At 39.5% G+C, this 23349-nt stretch overlaps 1 long non-coding RNA gene across 1 annotated transcript; it reads left to right on the forward strand.

Moving 5' to 3' along the window:
* The first annotated feature begins 1535 nt into the window (after positions 1-1535).
* LOC107759765 (uncharacterized) lies at positions 1536-18598 on the forward strand. Its single transcript, XR_012704437.1, has 3 exons — positions 1536-9227; positions 9579-11170; positions 17483-18598. It is a non-coding gene; the product is annotated as an uncharacterized LOC107759765 (long non-coding RNA).
* Positions 18599-23349: the final 4751 nt, after the last annotated feature.

Consider the following 23349-nt stretch of genomic DNA (forward strand, 5'->3'; position numbering starts at 1 on the left):
AACGTTGGCCCTTTGATTGTAATACCTTTCGATTCGCTATTTTTGGGCGCCATCCGGACAAGGGCGACTTCGTGCCTTTCACCTAATATCTCCAGGCTCGTACTCATGGCCTCGTCATTTGATTTCTTCGTTGCATATCGGAATCTGATACTTGGTTCTCTAACTTCGATCAGTATTAGAGCTTCTGCGCCGTAAATCAATGAAAATGGGGTAGCCCCGGTACTGGACTTCGAGGTCATACGGTATGCCTATAGGACTTCGGGTAGGATTTTCTTCCATTTTTCTTTGGCATCGGTTAACCTCTTTTTAAGGTTTTGGAGTATGTTTTTGGTGGTAGATTTAGCTTGTCCGTTCACACTAGGGTGATAGGATCATTTTGATCTTGTGGTCTTTAAGAAATTTGGTTACTTTGTTGCCAATGAATTATTTTCCATTGTCGCATACGCTCCCGGCTGGCATTCCGAACTGGCATGTGATGTGGTCCCAAATGAAATCTATGACTTCCTTCTCCCTGACCTTCTCGTACGCTTGGGCTTCCACCCATTTAGAAAAATAGTCAGTCATAGACAATATAAATTGAGCCTTACCGGGTACCCATGAAAGGGGGCCGACGATGTCCATTCCCTACTTCCTGAACGGCCACGGTGACAAAACCGAATGCAGCAGCTCCACGGGTTGATGAATCATCAGAGCGTGTCTTTGGCACCCATCACATTTTCGAACGAACTCCTTTGCGTCTTTTTTCATGTTGATCCAGTAGTAACCGACTCTGATTATTTTTTAAACCAGCGATTTGGTGCCCGAATGATTTCCACAGGTACCTTTGTGGATTTCTCTTAAAACGTACTCAGTATCCCCTGGCCCTAGACATATTGCAACTGAGCCATCAAATGTTCTTCTGAACAGGGTTCCATCTTCGGACACGCTAAACCGGGCTGCCTTTGTACGCAGGGCCCTCAATTCTTTTGGATCCGAGGGCAGTTTCCCGGTCATGAGATATTCTACATATTTATTTCTCCAGTCCCTGTAAGCACGTAATTTTTGACCCACGCAATTTTTAAAAGTAGTATTTCAAAAATATTTATTTATTTTTATTTTTAATAGGATTTTAGTTAACTTTTAGTTTTAATTGTAAAACATAAGTTTGAAAACAAAAAAAATAGTTTTATAACATTTTTTTAGCTTATTAGTATTTTATAATATTTATAACATTTTAAAAAAAAAAAAACACCAAAAATATTTTCATTTTAATATATAGTTCACTTTAATAATGTATTCTTATTAACTAAGATTAATTAGTATATTTTGGTAGTATTTTTATTTTTATTTTTATTCAATGAGAAATAATTGAATTTGGGCCAATTGGGAGTTTATTTTCGGATTTTAGTGGCCCAGCAAGATAAAAGCCCATTCTTCCTAATCCCTTTTAGCCCAAACCCTTTTCTCACCCATCAAACCCCTCCCTTAATTATAGCAATTGATCTACTTTCATTCAAGGGCCAATACTCACTCCCCATTACCATATAAAAACTAAATTAACACCCAAAAACCCTAGACTAATTCCCCCACTTCAGACACAAAAGACTCCAGCAGCCACCCCTTCTTCAAAAAGACAGCCACACACCTAAAATCAACCGCACCTCCCAAATATAGAGAGATCTCCATCGTCACTCTCCCTGACAAAAAGAAAAGTTGTAGTTTGGTGATGATATTTTCAACAAGTTAAAAAAAAAAAAAATATTGTGAGTCGAATTTTAGCAGATCGGCAAAACCAGAACATCTCTATACAAAGGTTCAGGTTCGGACACCACCAGATTTCGGCCTGAAACTGTTCAGATTTAGCCGGTCTTGTGATTTTCCGACGATTCGAGTTTCGATTTTCTGTTCGAGATTGCGTTGCCGATCCGGGGTTCCAGTTAATACCTCATTTGAGTGTTGCTATTTCTTTGGTGTTAGCTTGCTTTGTATGCAGCAAAAAGGTTAGAATCCAATAACAAAAAGCCTATTTTTATTTACATATGATTTTGGTTGGTTTTTGGTATGAAAATGTGACTTTCTCCAGTCACATTAGTAAGTGACGTTGTGATTTATGAATGTGCTATGCTTCCTCTGTTAGTCTCTTGAATTAGTTTCATTATTGAGGATCTTGATTAGGAGGAGGTGATAATGAAAATTCTTGGGTAATTCAACTATCTTCATTTGAGTTTCAGTTGGGTGGTTACTTCTTTTAACAATGTGACAGTGATCTTTAACAATGTTCTTGGGCCGAACAAGTTTAATCTCCAGGCCTCATTGATTTTAGTCAATAGATTAAGATAAATGTCTCATAATTTTAAAGGTAGAGTAGATAACTCCTTCCATAATTCTCATGCCTTACAATAATCTATTATTAGTTTAGAAGATAATTCATAAACATCGTAGTTTATTTTAGGCGCGATTATTAAATTATCACGGCCATGGGTACGGTTCCCGTGGCATGGTCACGATACGTAAATCCCAGTCAGGTGTGCATTTCAGTTGACCCGACCATAACTTCAAATAATAATAAAAATAAACATGTCGTAAGTCGCGAGTGCATTTCATGTAGCACGGTTTGCAATGTGTATCAGAATGACAAGTGTACGACATCGTGACTTGTTCCATAAATAATTAAAAGTGGTTAAAATGTAAAAATGCACCATAGGCTTTAAATATGTATTAATCAGATAATTAGGCCAATTATTAATAGTTGAGCGACCGTGCTAAAATCACGGAACTCGGGAGTGCCTCACACCTTCTCCAGAGTTAACAGAATTCCTTACCCGGTCTTCTGTGTTCGCGGACCATAAATGGAGTCAATTTTCCTCGATTTGGGATTTAAAAATAAACCGGTGACTTGGGACACCACAAATTATTCCAAGTGGCGACTCTGATTAAAATAATAATCCCATTTCGAATAATGTCACTTAAATTGAAAAAACTCCCCCATCCCTTCGGGAAAAAGGAGGTGTGATAGCTCTGGCGACTCTGCTGGGGAAAAGAACCCAGAATCTTTGGTTTAGGGTTCAAAATTCGAGCTTAGAATAAGTGTGATACCTGGTTTTGTTTATTTTCTGATTTTTACGTGTTTGAGCCTAATGTGCTAAATGCCGCTTTTTACCGCTTTGATATTGTTTGAACTGTATATAAACTCCTACGAAACCCTCCTTCTCTCGGAGTCTTCTAAATCTTCTGGGGAGCGTGCGCTTCGCATGGCTTCTTTTCTGTTAGAGTCATATCCTAATTTTAGAACGAGGTTCGGACAAGTTGCAAATCCGGTGAAGCTTCTGTATTCCCGGTACGCTGCCCCCTCCCCCCGGTACGCTCCCCCCCCGCTCGAGTTGTCCGCTCGGGTAAGTCGGGTCTAGAACAATATACCCAGGATTTAAACTTAGAATAACACATTCTCATGCCGGATCCCTAGTAGGTACGTTTGCTTGCATCACTTGCATTTGACTTAGGTGACTCAACATAGGGGTTGGGTCCATCTAGGACAGGTGTACCCAAAATTAATGGACCATCCTGATGCATTCTTTACGTGCTACTTGTGCATTAATTTGCTTGGCTTGTATGTTGACCGACTTATTGAGTAAGGAAAAAAAATCCAAAAAACAAAAGAGAGAAACCAAGAGTGAGGTAGGATAGAAAAACACCCATTTTTGATAATCCCGGTATTCAAAAAATCCCATTATTCTGTCGAAATTTCAAAAAAAAAAGAGAATCATTTCAAAATAAATCATATTTTTATGTGCATCAAAATTGACGAACTACGCGAGTTTGATTCTCACTTGGTGTGAGATACATAGGCAAACCTCATCGGTTCCGGCCCCCAATTTTAAAAAAAAAATCCAAAAATATTTTCTTTTAATCTCTTCTAAAAATCCAAAAATATTTTCATTCTTCTTTCGAAAATTGAAAAGAAAATTCAAGATTCAAAAATATTTTTTTTTCTTTAGAAGTATTTATTTCATAAATTCAAAATAAAAGTTCAAAAATCAAAAATATTTCCTTTCTTCTTTAGAAGTTTTTTCTTTCGAAATTCCAAAAAAAAAAAGTCAAAATTGTTTTAAAAATATTTTCTATCTTCTTTAGATGTCTTTCTTTTCAAAAATTCTTAAAAATAAAACAAACAAATCAAATTCCAAAAATATTTTCTTTCTTCTTTATAAGTCTTTCTTTCGAAAATTAAAAAAAAAATTCAAAATCCAAAAAAAAAAAAAGTTAGTTTATTTCCTTTATTTCTGATCTTCCCGAACTACGCATACCTAATTCTCGTCTTTCGAGGCGGGATACATAGGCACTCAACATAGGGCCCGGTCTTCCTAGTGAGTCTTAAGTTCTTGGCTTCGGTGGTCATAGCCAAATCTTGCATGCCTAGCCACGTTTGGCCACATCGGTCATTTTACAAAATAGGGCTATTTTTCTCAAAGTAGTTTGTTAATCCATGTCTTAGAGGCCTAAGTCCACAACAAGTCTCTCAGTTTAAGGTCCATTCCCGTTGAACTTGCATGATTAACCATTTTTCGGCCACATATGCCATTTATGCAGGTCATTTTTGCAAAGCAATTTTAGGGACCGCAGTTCCTGAGAGTTTATTAGCCTTCGTGAGGTGTTTTCATGTTTTAGAGGTCGTCCTAATTGAGTTTTTACTTCTAGCCACGCTTGGCCACATATATCATTTTGTAGAAATAGCCCCTCTCGTGCTTTACATGTGCCCAATAGGAAGCGTTATGGTCTCACATAGTATCCTGAGTCACTAACTCTGTTTGGTCTTATCCTTATCATTAAGGTTTGGATCCACTTACTAGAGGTTGAGCATGACAGACGCTGTAGGACCATCCCAATCAGGACCGTTGCCTTTAGAAGCCGCTTGAGGAGACTTTTTATATTTTTGAGTCTGTTTTCATGTTTTTTTTACTTTCTGGTCTTGTCCAGTAGTATTGAGTCTTTTAGGTGGTGTCAGAGTCTGTCATAGTCTAGTTGAGTTTGTCGAGCTTTTTGTTATCGTACTTCTTATTTTGTATTTGAAAAACCAAAAAAATTATAAATGAAAAATCCAAAAAGATTTTAGTTTATTTTGTCCACCACTTTTTCAGAACTATGCTTAGTCTGATTCTCACCGGATGTGGGATATATAGGCAACCTACATCAGGTTCGATCGAATTATTTTCAAAAGAAAAAAAGAAAAAAAAAGAGGTTTTCCAAAATAAAGGTTGACTCGTGACAAGTTTGGAGTTGAACAAATACCATTCTGATTCTATTCAACCAAAAGCAATGTTGGCCAGAAATTCAAGACCATACCCATCTTCTTTCAATCCATCTTCACATCAAAAGATAACATAGACCATGTACCACTCGATATAAACCGTCACTTCCCTCCATGCCTTGGCCCCTTTTGAACACTTCAAGGTCTTGATTAATTAAAATGATTCATTGAGTTGATTCAAAATGGAGGATACCAATGTCCCTTGGTCTCACATGCCAATAATAGCTTATGACCTTATCCAAAGGACTCAAGAATAGTGCATACCTCAATCCTTTCTCGTGTCAAAGGGACTTGTTTGTGGTTTTAATTTGTTCATTCTTTCAGATAGACCGGTTCAACCAGGGGTTTTGGATCGTGTTTTGTTTGTCTTGTTCAACCCCCATGTCCTTTTCACCTTTCTCTCTTAAATGAAATCTTTTACCCATTCCCCATTGTTATTGTATTTTCTCATTCACATTCACTACAGTTCACCATCTTCTAGCCTACTAAATGTGACATGCGTCATGACCAGTGGCACGGTTTGGACATTAGCAAAAGCTTTCAGGCAATGAGTTATAAGATAATGAAGTTCCAAGGGAAAAGATGATAATGAATTTCACATTCAGGAAGAAATAAGTTTTTGAGCTAATGATAAACACCTCTAGGACCCAATTGAAGAGAGATTTCGCAAGTGGAATCTAAAGTAATTTTGGTTCTATCCTCCATATGTATGTTAATCCTTCAGGATGTTCCAGGTGAAATCAGTGTGAAGCATGTCTTGAGTTGGCATTTTTAGAGTTAAAATGACGAAAGACTATCTTTCTGCTATCCGAACACTAATACCACTTGTCAGCCCTTTGAGCCTTAATATGTTTCTCTTTCAGTGGCAACCCTCTTTTGGATTCAAGTGCCTGTCAGGGTTTAGAGTTGTGCCCGTTTGAATGGTAATATCCAAGAAAAAAAGAAATAAAAGGTAGAATGAAAAATAAAAGGAAAAAAAAGAAGAAAAGAAAAAAAAGGAAGGAAAAAGAAAAAGAGAGATATCCTCACACCATGTAGTTCTTTGAACTAACGACCTGATTATTGTCACCACAAGATATGTAGGCAGCCTTACGGTTCGGTCGCACCAAATAAAATATTTCATAATCCCACAAAGTCAAGAGTGGGGCAGGTTTATTAGAAATTTCATCTCAAAAAGAAAAGAAAAATAAAAGAATAAAAAAAGAAAAAAAAAACTAAATTATCTTGTATCAGAAACTAGGGCAAAGTTTTTAAAATGGATTCCAAAAGTTGTAAATAAAATACCCCTGTCATCACAATTTTGAGTCTCCATGCGGTCCTTTCTTTCTCGCCCTGTCCAAAAGCCTCGTTACGGTCCAAATAAAAGTCCTTATCAGATCGACTCCTGAAAATGCCAAGTTAAGCATGTTGTGAGATTATCAACATTTTTGTGAAAAATCAATACAATTGAAAGTGTAGTCAATTAGCCAAGCTAAGAATTGGAAGCGACATTGAATGAGAGCAAAAAGGAAAATGAGAGACTTGTTGGTGAAAACCTTTCGAGACGCTACAAGTCGAAATGGTGAGATATGTATGCAACAAAATATCTTTGATTAAAACATGCAATGTCTGCGGCACATTTGGAGGAGCAAAGTTGACCAACTCTTCAACATCAAGTAAGGATTTGACGAGTCAACAAGTTTGGAAAGATGGACAAATCAAGTTATTGGTCTAAATGCATGTCACATTCCTTTGCCTTATTCTTCAATTTAGATAACCTCTCCTTCTCCTTAGTGGAATCTCATCATACACCACTTTCTTTGATTTTTTACTTGTGCATTTATTCTTCTTCTTTTGCTCAAGACAAGCAAGAAAGAATTTTCAAATTTGCCACAAATAGGTCCCAAATTAGGAAGGGAGGCGATCAATTTGACAATCAATGTGAAGAGACACTCAATTCGGCAATCCAAGTGAAAGGGAAATAAATTGTCTGGCAATATAACTGAAATAGATGAATTAATTTTGGGAATTTGAGTGAAGTGACATGAACAAACTTGGTCGAATCCAATGGGCAAATCACTCTGGATCTTCTTCGAAACTAATGCAAATCAACCATGGCAAGCCAAATCAAATAACAATGCTTAAAAGTCAGCTTGCAAGTTTGTCCCGAGTCAATCAATTGTTTTTAATTAAAAAAAGGAAAAAAGAGAAAAAAATCATGTATTTGTTTTAATTGAAGCATAGGCTGTTTGAGAATCTCATTACCCCCGGGTATTTTCTTATTTGAGAAGATCATTGCCTCCCGGGCATTTTTTCTAGTTGAGAAGAACTATACCTCCTAGGCATTCTCCTAGTTGAGAAAAATCTTTAGTTTTTTTTAAGTTCAGGGTCCCGCCTGGAAAATAGGGTGAGTTTTTATTCTAGTCAAGCTCACTTTACAATTTTCCTCAGGCTCAATCTTACATCTAGGAGACACACTTCCTACTTTGAGTTATTCAGTTTCTAGGAGATGTACTTCCTAGTTCAAGTTTTACCCTTAGGAGACGCACTTCCTAGTATGGGTCTTTCAAGTCATTCTTTTAGGAGACACACTTCCTAAATTGAGATTTCACTTCTAGGAGACACACTTCTTAGTTTGGGTACTTTGAGTTCATCCTTAGGAGACACAATTTCTAGTTTGGGTAGTTTGAGTTCATCCTTAGGAGACACACTTCCTAGTTTGGATCATTCAAGTGTCACCCCTAGGAGACGCACTTCTAGTTTGGGTCATTCAAGTTTTATTTTTAGCAGACACATTTGCTAGTCAAAAATTTTCTTGGTTATACTTACAGGAGACACACATCCTAGTCGAGTCTTTAGTTTTAGTCTCATCATTGCATCCTTCATCGATAGCATAGGTGGTTTACAGTTTTTCTAACAACTCACAGATCTTCCTAGTGCAAACTGGGGCAGAAAATTTTGTTTGTTTTGTTTGTTTTGATTGAAGGCACCCACCTGGAGAACGAGAGAAAATATTTCAGAAATCGATTTTAGGTTCAAGTCAGAAGTACCAGGAGCCCGCCTGAAAAACTGGGTCAACTTTTAGTTTTTAAGTTACAAGTCAGTAGCATGCACTCACCTGGAGAATGAAGGAATTTATTTTAAGTTCAAGTCATTAGCAGGCGCCCACCTGAAGAACGAGGGAATTTATTTTAAGTTTCAAGTCATTGGCAGGCGCCCACCTGGAGAATGAGAAAATTTATTTTAAGTTTCAAGTCATTGGCAAGCGCCCACCTGGAGAATGAGGGAATTTATTTCAAGTTCAAGTCATTGGCAGGCGCCCACCTGGAGAATGAGAGAGTTTATTTCAAGTAATTAGCAGGCGCCCACCTGGAGAACGAGGGAATTTATTTCAAGTTACAAGTCATTGGCAGGCTCCCACCTGGAGAATGAGGGAATTCATTTCAAGTATTAAGTCAGCATCAGGCGCCCACCTGGAGAATGAGGGAATTCATTTCAAATGTTAAGTCAACATCAGGCACCCATCTGGAAAATGAGGGAATTCATTTCAAGTTTTTAAGTCAGCAGGAGCCCACCTGGAGAATGAGGTAATTTATTTCAAGTTTTAAGTTAGCATCAGGCGCCCACCTGGAGAACGAGGGAATTCATTTCAAGTTTTAAGTCAGCATCAGGCGCCCACCTGAAGAAAGAGGGAATTTATTTCAAGTTTTAAGTCATTGGCAGGCGCCCACCTGGAGAACGAGGGAATTCATTTCAAGTTCAAGTCAGTCGTAGGCCCACCTAGAGAACGAGGGAATTCATTTCAAGTTCAAGAGGCATCAGGAGCCTACCTGAAGAACAGGGTCAATTTTCAGTTTTTAAGTTCAAATCAGAGAAGCATCAGGAGCCCGCCTGAAGAACAGGGTCAACTTTCAATTTTCAAGTTCAAGTTAGAGAGGCATCAGGAGCCCGCCTGAAGAACAGGGTCAACTTTCAATTTTCAAGTTCAAGTTAGAGAGGCATCAGGAGCCCGCCTGGAGAATGAGAAAATTCATTTCAAGTTCAAGGCATTAGCAGGCACCCACCTGGAGAATGAGAGAATTCATTTTAAGTTTCAAGTTATTAGCACGCGCCCACCTGGAGAGCGAGGGAAGTCATTTCAGAATTCACTTAGAGTTCGAGTCAGGAGCATCAGGAGCCCGCCTGAAGAACGGGGTCAACTTTTAATTTTCAAGTTCAAGTTAGAGAGGCATTAGGAGCCCGCCTGAAGAATAGGGTTAATCTCCAGTTTTTTTCAATTCAAATCTGAAGTAGCACGAGCCGCCTGAAGAACAAGGTCAACTTTCAGTTTTCAAGTTCAAGTCAGAGACAGCAGGATCCCTCCTGAAGAATAGGGGTAACCTCCAGTCTTTTCAATTCAAATCAGAAGTAGCACGAGCCGCCTGAAGAACAAGGTTTGCAAGCTCAAGTCTACTCCAAGTTCAAGTTTATTTCAAGTGCAAGAAGCAGGATGCCAGCCTGAAGAACATGGTTAACTTCCAGTTTTCTTCAAATTCAAGTCAGCGGGATGCCAATCTGAAGAATAGGGTGAACTTTCAGTTTCAAGTTGAAGGATCAAGTGGAGATTCAAGGAAGATTCAAGACAAGAAGTAGACAGGATCTTGTATTTTTCATTTATTTTTGTTGTAATTTTTGCTTTCAATTTATGATGTAATGGCAGGGACCGCGGACCGGAACCTCGACGGAACCTCACTCGACTCTCTTATCCTCTCCACACACTCCATCACTTCATTCACCTCTGAACTACACGTGGCCTAATTCCTTTAAAGCCAAGGATATGTAGGCAACTCAAATACCAAGGCTCGGTCACAATCTTTTGTCCGTCTTTATTTCGTTTTGAATAAGCGTCGGATCATAAATCAATTACGTTGCTTATTGTTCTTTGCTCTGAAAACTCTTCGTATTTCCAAGCAAAGAGGGGCAGTTGTAAGCACGTAATATTTGACCCGCACAATTTTTAAAAGTAGTATTTTAAAAATATATATGTTTATTTTTATTTTTAATAGGATTTTAGTCAACTTTTAGTTTTAATTGTAAAACATAAGTTTAAAAACACAAAAATAGTTTTATAACATTTTTTTAGCTTATTAGTATTTTATAATATTTATAACATTTAAAAAAAACACACACCAAAAATATTTTCATTTTAATATATAATTCACTTTAATAATGGATTCTTATTAACAAAGATTAATTAGTATATTTTGATAGTATTTTTATTTTTATTTAATGAGAAAGAATTGAATTTGAGCCAATTGGGAGTTCATTTTCAGATTTTAGTGGCCCAGCAAGACAAATGCCCATTTTTCCCAATCCCTTTTATCCCAAACCCTTTTCTCACCCATCAAACCCCTCCCTTAATCATAGCCATTGATATACTTTTATCCAAGGGCCAATACTCACTCCCCACTACTATATAAAAACCAAATTAACACCCAAAAACCCTAGGCTAATTCCCCCACTTCAGACACAAAAGACTCCAGCAGCCACCCCTTCTTCAAAAAAACAGCCACACACCTAAAATCAGCCGCACCTCCGAAATATAGAGAGATCTCCATCGTCACTCTCCCTGACAAAAAGAAAAGTTGTAGTTTGGTGATGATATTTTCAACAAGTTAAAAAAAAAACATTGTGAGTCGAATTTTAGCAGATCGGCAAATCCAGAACATCTCTATACAAAGGTTCAGGTTCGAACACCACCAGATTTCGCCCTGAAACTGTTCAGATTTAGCCGGTCTTGTGATTTTCCGACGATTCGAGTTTCGATTTTCTGTTCGAGGTTGCGTTGCCGGTCCGGGGTTCCAGTTAATACGTCTTTTGAGCGTTGCTATTTCTTTGGTGTTAGCTTGCTTTGTATGCAGCAAAAAGGTTAGAATCCAATAACAAAAAGCCTATTTTTATTTACATATGATTTTGGTTGGTTTCTGGTATGAAAATGTGACTTTCTCTAGTCACATTAGTAAGTGATGTTGTGATTTATGAATGTGCTATGCTTCCTCTGTTAGTCTCTTGAATTAGTTTCATTATTGAGGATCTTGATTAGGAGGAGGTGATAATGAAAATTCTTGGGTAATTCAACTATCTTCATTTGAGTTTCAGTTGGGTGGTTACTGCTTTTAACAATGTGACAGTGATCTTTAACAATGTTCTTGGGCCGAACAAGTTTAATCTCCAGGCCTCATTGATTTTAGTCAATAGATTAAGATAAATGTCTCATAATTTTAAAGGTAGAGTAGATAACTCCTTCCATAATTCTCATGCCTTACAATAATCTCTAATTAGTTTAGAAGATAATTCATAAACATCGCAGCTTATTTTAGGCGCGATTATTAAATCATCGCGGCCATGGGTACGGTTCCTGTGGCATGGTCATGATACGTAAATCCCATTCGGGTGTGCATTTCATGTGACCCGACCATAACTTCGAATAATAATAAAAATAAACATGTCGTAAGTCGCGAGTGCATTTCATGTAGCGCGGTTTGCAATGTGTATCAGAATGATAAGTGTACGACATCGTGACTTGTTCCATAAATAATTCCATAAATAATTAAAAGTGGTTAAAATGTAAAAATACACCATAGGCTTTAAATATATATTAATCAGATAATTAGGCCAATTATTAATAGTTGAGCGACTGTGCTAAAATCACGGAACTCGGGAGTGCCTCACACCTTCTCCCAGGTTAATAGAATTTCTTACCCGGTCTTCTATGTTCGCGGACCATAAATGGAGTCAATTTTCCTCGATTTGAGATTTAAAAATATACCGGTGACTTGGGACATCATAAATTATTTTAAGTGGCGACTTTGATTAAAATAATAATCCCATTTCGAATAATGTCACTTAAATTGGAAAAACTCCACCATCCCTTCAGGAAAAAAGAGGTGTGACAGTCCCAAGTTAGGCTCGTTGAGTTGATTTCAGCATGGCCTTCTTCCACCACCGATCTCATAAGCTGTACGATTGCCCCCGAATTAAACTCTTCATCTTCGACCGATGATCCCAAGTTAGCGAGGGCATCGGCCTCACTGTTTTGATCTCGAGGCACGTGTTGCAAAGTCCATTCTTTGAACCGATGTAATGTTACCTGCAACTTGCCTCAGTATCTTTGCATTCGTTCTTCTCAGACCTCGAACGCTCCATTAACTTGGTTTACCACAAGAAGGGAGTCGCACTAGGCTTCGATCACCTCTGCCCCCAAGCTTTTGGATAGTTCAAGACCTGCAATCATGGCCTCATATTCAGCCTCGTTGTTAGTCAATTTCAAAGTTTTAATAGATTGTCTAACTACATTGCCTATTGGTGGCTTCAAGACGATGCCAAGTCCGGACCCTTTTGCGTTTGAGGTGCAATCCGTAAAGAGGGTCCAGATTCCCGAGGAAGTCCCTGAGTTAATTAATAACTCTTTTTCAACCTCTGGTATTAGGGCCGACGTAAAGTCGACCACAAAGTCTGCCAAGATTTAAGACTTAATGGCGGTCCAGGGTTGGTATTCAATATTGTACCTACTTATTTCCATGACCTATTTGGACAACCGGCTCGAGAGCTCGGGGCTTATACATAACGTTCCTCAATGGGTAAGTAGTTACGACACATATGGGGTGACACTGAAAGTATGGTTTTAGCTTCCTATAGGTGCTTAGCTAAGCGAGAGCCAGTTTTTCTAGGTGAGGGTACCTAGTTTCAGCCTCACCTAGGGTCCTTCTAACATAGTAAATTGGAAATTATGTACCTTGCTCTTCCCGGACTATGACTCCACTTACCGTTATTGCCGAAACCGCCAACTACAAGTACATTTGTTCGTCTACCTTCGGTGTGTGAAGCAAAGTCGGGCTCGATAGGTATCGTTTGAGTTCCTCCAAAGCTCGTTGACATTCTGGGGTCCATGAGAAGTTATTCTTCTTCTTCAATAGTGCGAAGAATCAGTGGCTCTTATTGGACGACCTCGAAATGAATCGTCCCAAGGCGGCTATGCGTCCAGTTAGTCTTTGCACGGCTTTCACATTGTCTACAACCGTGATATCTTTGATGGCTTTGATTTTGTCGGGATTGATCTTGATTCCCCGGTTGGATACCATGAATCCGAGGAATTTACCCGACCCAACTTCAAACGCATATTTTTCTGGATTCAACTTCATATTGTATTGCTTCAATATGCTGAAGGTTTCTTGCAAATATTTTAAATGGTCCTCTGCTCGCAGGGACTTAACCAATATGTCGTCAATGTAAACTTGCATTGATTTTCCTATTTGTTGCTCGAACATCCGATTTACTAGGCGTTGGTAAGTGGCACCGGCATTTTTTAATCTGAATGACATCATGTTATAGCAGTATATGCCGTATTTAGTAATGACGGAAGTTTTTTCCTGATCATCCAGGTCCATCCGTATTTGGTTGTACCCGGAATAGGCATCGAGAAAACTGAGGATCTAGTGGTCGGCCGTGGCATCGATCATACGATCAATGTTGGGCAAAGGAAAAGAGTCTTTGGGACATGCCTTATTCAAATCTTTATAATCTACACACATTCTTAGTTTATTCCTTTCTTAGGGACTACCACTACGTTTGCTAACCAATCTGGGTATTTAACCTCCCGAATAGACCCTATTTTAAGGAGTTTAGATACCTCGTCCTTGATGAAAGCATGCTTGATCTCGGACTGGGGTCTCCTCTTCTGTTTGACTGGATGGAACTTTGGGTCTAGGCTTAGCTTGTGAGTGGTTATCTCTGGCGGGATCCCTGTCATGTCAAGGTGGGACCAAGTGAAACAATCTTCATTAGTTATAAGAAATTGAATGAGTTTTTTTCTGAGCTCGGGGCTTAACCCCGTGCTCAAGTATATCTTTCGATCGGCAAGTGTTCTCTCAATATGACTTGTTCCAGCTCCTCGACCGTCAATTTAGTGGCATCAGAATCATCGGGGGCTATAAAAGATCTGGGAACCCCGTAGTCATCATCCTCGCCTTCCCCTTGTTTGTCCGAATCTGCCGAGGTTGGTACCAGTGATTGCTATTTGGCTCAGTTTTTGACCATCTGGCTCAGATCCTTCGACGTTGAGATTGTCGATGCCGGTATCACCTCCTCGACCGCGAATATTTGCTTGGCAGCTGGTTGTTCACCGTAGACTGTTTTGACTCCGCTAGGTGTTGGGAATTTCAGTGCCTAGTGCAGTGTCGAGGGCACCGCCCTTATGTTGTGGATCTATGGCCTTCCGAATATAGCGTTGTTCCTCATGTCTCCTTCGATCACACAAAATTTAGTTTCCTGGATAGTCCCGGCGGTGTTTACTGGTAGCGTTATCTCGCCCTTAGTAGTTTCACACACCATGTTGAACCAATTTAGAACTCGGATTGCAGGCACGATTTGGTCTTGTAGACCGAGTCGCTCCACGACCCTCGATCGGATAATATTGGCGGAGCTACCTGAGTCAATTAACACACATTTAACTAAGGATTTATTTATGAGTTCAGATATTACTAGTGCATCATTGTGGGACTGCACAATTCCTTATGCGTTCTTATCGTTGAAAGTCAAGGTTCCTTCCGGTATGTAATCTCGAGTTCGTTTCTCCCTTATGATGGATATTTTGATGCGTTTCAACATCGGCCCCTGAAGAACATCGACCCCATCGATAATCATGTTAATGACGTGTTGAGGTTCTTCTTGCTCATCCTGCTTGTTAGAATCCATATTCCTGAAATGATTTTTTGCTCGGTCGCTCAGGAATTCTCGAAGATGCCCGTTGTTGAATAATCGGGCTACTTCCTCTCTCAATTGTTGGCAATCCTACGTTTTGTGGTCGTGAGTGTCGTGATATTTACACATATGGCTAGGATCCCTCTAGGACGGATCGAATTGTAAGGGTCGAGGCCATTTGGTGTCCTTGATACGTCCGATAGTTGATACGATTGCAACAGCGTCAATGTTAAAGTTGTATTCTGATAACCTCAGTGCTTCCTTAGGCCCGACGGTCCTGTCGAAACTGTTTTTACTCATGAGTCCCTGACTGTGTTGACCTCGATCATTTCTCATTTGGAATATCGGGCATATGGAATTTTTTTTGGGTTCGGCTTCGGAGTCGCACTCGGAGGAAAAGGCTTTTGCACGAACTTCTTGGAATCCAGGCCTTTCAATATTGGAGGTGCTCCTGGGATCTAGTCTACCCTGGAATTATAGGTTTCCACTTTTTGTCATTAGCTTCGATTTTCTTTTCCCCCGGCTCCACTCATTTTGTCATTTCCTCGAGCATTTTTATGATCTCGGGGTTAGTCCCCGATTCGTTTTTGTTAGATCTTTCTGCAACCGGTATGTCCCTACGGGTAACTTCTCGGGGCGGATCGGGCTCGGCTCTGCTCGGTGCGCGGCCCTGGTTTTGTAACTGGGCTATCGCCACTTGTTGAGCTTGCAACATTTCGAAGATCACCCTTAAATTGATCCCGTCTTCTCCAATATTTTGCGTATTTTGAGCCGCTAATCGGGCTCCACCACAGACGCTATTTTCAGGATCGGTTGGCAGGTTCGCATCGATAGCCACATGTGAATTAGCGTCAATTAGGTATGCGACTGGAATTTCGACGGGATCAGCAGGCGGTACCTCGTTACCGGGCGCTATGTTGTTATTTTCACCTTGATGACAAGACTCGTTGTCAACATGTGGGGGTGCTGATTGAGAGTTTGACACTTTGTGTTTTAACCTGGAGTAAAAGACACTTCAAAGAGCAAGTGCAAAATAGTGTGTGTTATAAAGATTTGTATTAAATAACTACTATTATCCTTAGCCCCACAGTGGGTGCCAAACTGCTTATCCTCAAAATCGGATAGCAATTGAATTTGTATGTGGTTTTAAGGATACGTGATCTAATTTGATATAAAATGATAAATCAGATTGAAATTGAAATAAACACTGGGAAAGTAAATGCAAACCACACAAGTTGAACAGTCTTAGCCTTGGAAGGTTAGCCACCCTTGAGCCAAAAGAGTTTTTATCGATATCAGAATGGAATGACAAGAGAATAATAAGAACTAAAAATAACAATATATTGCTTTGGGATGCGTGTTACAATGTGCTTTACAAGTACTCATACCCCCTATAGTAGGGGAGTCCTATTTTAGGTATAATTCTATAAAAGGTAAAAATCTCCTGGTTTGCTGATTTGCCGGTTCCCTATTGATACGTGCTGAGATTTTCGCCGTGATATATGACCGGTTACGGATATTTCGGCATTTTGTTATTTCGGTCTTCTGTTGGTTACACCGGCAATGTTTTCTCGAGCTTACTCGGGGTCAGGGTCGATTGCGGGATCATGGACTCAATGTTCTCGAGGACGAACATTCTGACCTCGTGTTCTGGTTCGACGAGACTCGGGGTCGATCTTCAACCCCTCACATTCCGAGTCCGATCTGTCATGTAGTAATCAAGCCCGATTTCGACCGTAAATAAGGTCTTATGCATCTTTATGTTTTACTTTTTCAAGTAAAATAAAATATTATGTTAGCATGTTTATAATAGATATATACACATTTTTATTAATTATATAATTCTTTTGAATTTTTTGTAATTTTAGCATTTTATATATTTATATGCTTATTTTAATTATTTATAAAATATTAAAAATAAAATACCCATGGGGCTTATGCCCGCGCCTATCGTCATGCCTTTTTAAAACACTGTACTGAACTACTTTCTTCCATTTTCAATATCACAGAAATATATTGCTACTGGAATAGTCAAAATTTAATGTTTTAATATTTTCGTATGGAACATTAAATGAGAAGGTGAAGAGAATTAGGTAACCATTCCCGCACTATCGAATAAGAAATTAAAGATGCAACGCTTGATATGTCCTACTTACCAAATATAAATCACCGTTAATGAGTAATGAACAGCAAACGATCGAGCTGAAATGTCAGAGATATTGCCTCTTCCTTGGCCCTTGCTATGTAAATATGGATGGTACCACCGTCACATCGAGAGTTGTTGACCGTGTAGCCATTCTGAACATTGGCATCTCTCAACTAAGGAGTGGTTTGACGTATCCAAATCCAATTGTTGGGATTGATATTGTAAATGGTGGAGATCTATTGCTGTTTTATGTAAAGATACAGTGTCTTATTATTCAATTTAGGCGCATGATTTCTCTGGATAATCTATCTGAAATTCCCTCTTCTATTCTGCAGTTGCTTTGTGACGCAAATATCACATTTGTTGGTCCAAGAAACATAAGCCAGAAATCTACGGTATCTGAGAGCCGCAGCGCCATAAAATTGGAATGTAACAGAATTGTGGATATTGTATTTGGCGGCTAGTATTCTTATGAAGCCAAAGCTTCTCGCTGGTACACTGGAGGAGCTGATGATTGAAGCCGGGGTTTGTTAGGATTGGGAACCCGGGTAGTGCGGAATTTAGCCAAACAATGGTATAATGACAATAACAAAGACAATTGAAGTTGATAACAACGGCAATTAAAGCATATAAAGAAGACACCAATTTAACATGGTTCGGTCAAAGTGACCTACGTCCACAAGCGGAGAGGAACAATTTTACTATACCAATAAGAGTACAAAAGAGAGTACAAAATTAGAGTAAATACTCTAATTAATCCCAAGTACTCCAAGGGAATAAACCTCACAAGATCACTCCAAAGAAAGGGTTCACACAAGTGCTTCTCAATACTTAACTCTCATACAAAACACTCTTAATAAAGGAAGAAAGGAAGAAACAAGAAATGAAGACTCAAGTCTTGTTGGTGTGTCTAAAATGAACTAATGACCTTCCCTTTTATAAGCAAAAAAATCTTGGCCTCTTAGGTGTAAAAGGAGAGATACAACTTGTGCAAATGATGTCCAACACATAATGCAATATTTTTGGGTTTCAAAGAATATTGCCAACAAAGTCTACACTTTGCAAAAATGCTTATGCTTATGTGAGATGGACTCCATTAGCCAAAATATTGACCATAATTACAGATATTAAGAGGCCTGTCATTAGTGAAGAAGGCACGATGCGTCTTAACTGGAAATCGTCTTCGATTCTCTCGGATGAGGAGATAAAATCTGCAGTGTATGAAGTTCATTCATGCTATCAAATTGCAACCAAGCTTACTGATGCAATAAGGGCAAGTATGCGCGGGCAGTAGCCTTAGGTTCTGTAGTAGTTATTTATGATCCTATATATGTTTTATCTTATGTATCTTTTTATGAAGGTGATATATGAGCTACTGACAATACAATAGCTTCAAAACCTCTTGAATGTATGTCCTGCTTCTGCTAATCTAATTCATACCGTTGATGAAATTAACCAATCCATCATCATTTAGGTACTACAGTTCAAGTCATATCATTCATGAATACTTTTTCATTAAAATACTGCCAAATTTGCTAATATTATTATAAATGTCACGATCCGAAATCTCACCCGTCGTGATGGCGCCTATCTCACTACTAGGCAAACATCAATAACCCACAATTTATTTTAAATATGGAAAACATAATAATTAAGTTTAAGAGAGAATCTCACAAATACTGAATATAAATACACTCCCAAAATCCGGTGTCACTGAGTACATGAGTATCTATACATCACAAATCTGGAAAACACGTTCTATAATAGTCTAAGACCAAATACAGTAAACAAAGAGGTAGGGAAGGAGAGACAAGGTCTGCGAAACACGGCAGCTACCTCAAAATATCCGAAAAATCAACTGTGCGAAATAATCAATACCCGCTGTATCCGGGTTCACCTGGATCTGCAGACGAAGTGCATGGTCTAGTTTGAGTACAACCAACTCAGTAAGTAACAATAATAAATAAAGAGTTGAAGGTAGTGACGAGCTTCACGGCTAAGTTCAAATACAATAATTTCCAACATAAAAGGGTAGACATGCTTTCAAGTTCAACATTTAAAACTTCACAGTAATTTCATATCAACCTTAACTGAAACAGAAAATAATATCTTTTCGAAATTTCCAAAATAGTGATATATGACAGCTGAAATGCAACAATAATGAAATCAATGCATCCTCTCAGAGAAACAGTCACTCAATCCTCCCATTTACTCCAATCTCACAGTCACTCTTTCCTCACAGTCACTCATTCCTCCCAATCATTCAACACTCGGCACTCGGCACTCGGCACTCGCGCTTGCACTCAATAGGTACCTGCGCTCACTGGGGGTGTGTACAGACTCTGGAGAGGCTCCTTCAGTCCAAGCGCTATAATCCGTACGGAAAACTCACGTGCTGCACGGACAAATCACGTGCTATAGTATCAATATCTGGATCCGTAGTATAATATAAGGATCCGCACGGACAACTCACGTGCTATAGTATAATATCTGGATCCGCACGGACAACTCACGTGCTGCACAGACAACTCACGTGCTATAGTATAATATAAGAATTCCGCATAGACAACTCACATGTTATACAGACAACTCACGTGCTATAATATAATATCTCACAATCAGGCTCTCGGCCTCACTCAGTCATAAATCTCTCGAATCTCTCGGGCTCTCAATAATCATAAAATTAGCCCAACAACAATGATATGATGCATCAATAATGAACAATAGAGACTGAAATTGAAATAGACAAGTAAACTATGACTGAGTACAGAACAACAATTAAGCAGATAGTTCAATATGTACACGACCTCTGTGGGTCCCTATAGTGCCAACATATAATCTAAACATAATTTGTGGTTCAATTTCTTTACTACATGGAGAATGTACAGACAACAACAGATTATTCAACTATACAGTTCCATGAAATTTGACCAATTCATAATTTTTACGGTGCACGCACACACGCCCGTCACCTAGCATGTGTGTCACCTCAAAACCAATCACATAACATATAATCTGGGGTTTCATACCCTCAGGACCAAATCTAGAACTGTTACTTACCTCAAACTGTGTAATTTCTTATTCCGCTATGCCTTTGCCTCGTGAATTGGCCTCCAAACGCCTTGTATCTAGCCACAAATAATTCGATTCAGTCAATAAAAATTATATAAATTTATTCCATATAAAAATATAATTTTTCCATAAAAATCCGAAATTTCACCCAAAAATCGCTCGTGGGGCCCACGTCTCGGAACCCGACAAAGTTATAAAATACGGAAGCCCATTCAACCACGAGTCTACCCATACCAATTTTACCAAATTCCGACATCAACTCGACCTTTAAATCTTCAAATTAAACCAAGGGGGTTTTTCTAAATCTTCCGACTTATATCACTAATTAAATATCAAAAATAACTATGGATTCGGATAATTTAATCAATATTGAGTTAGAAACACTTATCCCGTTATTTTTCTTGAAAATCTCCCGAAAAGCTTCTCTCTCCGAGCTCCAAATCGGTAAAAATGGAAAATGGGACGAAGTCCCATTTTTAGAACTTAAACATTCTGCCTAGTCATTTCTTATATGCGATCGCAGACAAGGTCCCGCGATCGCAAAGTACAATTGCAAGTTGCCCAGAAAAGACCCTACGCGATCGCGGTGTGCTTCACACGATCGAGAAGCACATGATCCTCAGCCCTACGCGATCGCGGACAGCCACACGCGATCGCATAGAGCAAACACGTGGGCCGACCTTCTGCCTCATTCCTCTTCGCGAACACGGCATTTCCCACGCGTTCGCGTAGCACAACATGGCCAAACCTACACGATCACGGATGCCTTCACGCAATCGCATAGAACAAAATCTCACTGCTCCAACTTAGCCTACGCGATCGCGGACATTCTTATGCGATCGCGTAGAAGGAAACCAGTGACAGAAAACCAGCATTCTTCAGCTAGAATGCCAAGTCCAAAATTGATCTGTTAGCCGTCCGAAACTCACCCGAGGCCCCCGAGACCTCAACTAAATATAACTACAAGTCCTAAAATATCATACGAACTTAGTCGAGTCTTCAAAACACATCAAACAACTCTAAAAATATGAATCACACATAGATTCAAGCCCAATGAACTTTGAAACTTCCAATTTATACAAACGGCGCCGGAACCTATCAAATCATGTCCGATTGACCTCAAAATTTGCACACAAGTCATAAATGACATAACAGACCTATTCAAATTTCGAGAATCGAATTCCGACTCAAATATCAAAAGTCAACCCCCCGATCAAACTTTTCAAAAATTTGAGTTTCGTCATTTCAAGCCTAATTCCACTACGGACCTCCAAATAATTTTTCGGACACACTCCTAAGTCCAAAATTACCATACGGAGCTATTGGAATTATCGGAATTCAAATATGAGGTTGTTTATACATAAGTCAATATTTAGTTAACCTTTTCAACTTAAGTTTTCAATTGTGAGACTAAGTGTCTCATTTCACTCTGAAATCCTTTCGGACTCGAACCAACTAACCTGGTAAGTCATAAAACAACTATAAAGCATAACTTGAGCAGTAAATGGGAGAATGGGGTTATAATACTCAAAACGACCGGCCGAGTGGTTACATTCTCCCCCTCTTAAACAAACGTTCGTCCCCGAACGGGTTTAGAATCATACTTGGAGTCTCAAATAGGTGTGGATATTTGCTCCGCATCTCCTGCTCAATCTCCCAAGTAGCTTCCCCGACTGGCTGTCCTCTCCACTGTACCTTCACTGATGCTATGTTCTTTGACCTCAGCTTTCGAACCTGCCGGTATAAATTGGCCACCAGCTCCACGTCATAAGTCAAATTACTGTCCAGCTGCACTGTACAGAAATCCAAAATATGAGACGAATCTCCGACATACTTCCGGAGCATAGATACATGGAACACTAGATGAACACCTAATAGACTAGGTGGCAAATCAAGTTCATAAGCCACCTCTCCAATCTTCTTAAGTATTTCAAAAGGCCCAATATACTGATGGCTCAACTTGCCCTTCTTCCCGAACCTCAACACACCCTTCATGGGCGAAATCTTGAGCAAGACCTTTTCCCCAACCATGTAAGCAACATCACGGACCTTCCGGTCGGCATAACTCTTCTGTCTAGACTGCGCCGTGCGAAGCCACTCCTGAATCAATTTAACCTTTTCCAAAGCATCCAGTACCCAATAGCCTAGTCTCACACGGCTCAAACCAACCTACCGGAGACCGACACCGTCTCCCATATACAGCTTCATACGGAGCCATCTGAATGCTCGACTAGTAGCTGTTATTGTAAGAAAACTCCGCGAGTGGAAAAAAACTGTTCCCAAGAACCCCCAAAATCAATGACACAAGTGCGTAACATATCCTCCAATATCTGAATAGTGCGCTCAGACTGTCTGTTCGTCTGAGGGTGAAATGCTGTACTCAACAGAACCCGTGTGACCAATTCTCACTACACTTCTCTCCAAAACTGTGATGTAAACTGCGTGCCCTGATCTTAAATGATGGACACTAGCATACCATGTAGGCGAACAATATCGCGGATATAAATCTCAGCCAACCTCTCCGAAGAATAATTAGTACCAACTGGAATAAAATGTGCGGATTTGGTCAATCGATCTACAATCACTCAAACATCATCAAACTTCCTAAAAGTCCGTGGAAGCCCAACTACGAAGTCCATGGTAATACGCTCCCACTTCCACTTCGGAATTTCAAGTCTCTGAAGCAATCCTCCCGGTCTCTGATGCTCGTATTTCACCTGTTGACAATTTAAACACCGAGCTACAAACCCAACTATATCTTTTTTCATTCGCCTCCACTAATAGTGCTTCCTCAAATCCTGATACATTTTTGCGACACCTGGAGAAATGAAGTACCTCGAACTGTAAGCTTGCTGGAGAATCAACTCACTCAAACCATCTACTTTAGGCACACATAGCCTGCCCTGCATCTGTAATACCCTGAACCTGTAGGCAACACCACTGCTAGGGCTGTAGTCAAAGCTGTCTTGAGCTTCTGAAAGCTCTCTTCACACTCATCCGACCACCTGAACATAGCACCTTTCTGGGTCTATTTAGTAAAAGGCGATGCAATAGACGAGAAATCCCCCACAAAGCGACGATAATAACCAGCCAAGCCGAGAAAACCCCGAATCTCAGTAGCTGAAGATTG

The sequence above is a fragment of the Nicotiana tabacum genome, chromosome 21 (genome assembly GCF_000715075.1).
Source record: "Nicotiana tabacum cultivar K326 chromosome 21, ASM71507v2, whole genome shotgun sequence".
In the NCBI taxonomy this organism is placed as follows: domain Eukaryota; kingdom Viridiplantae; phylum Streptophyta; class Magnoliopsida; order Solanales; family Solanaceae; genus Nicotiana; species Nicotiana tabacum.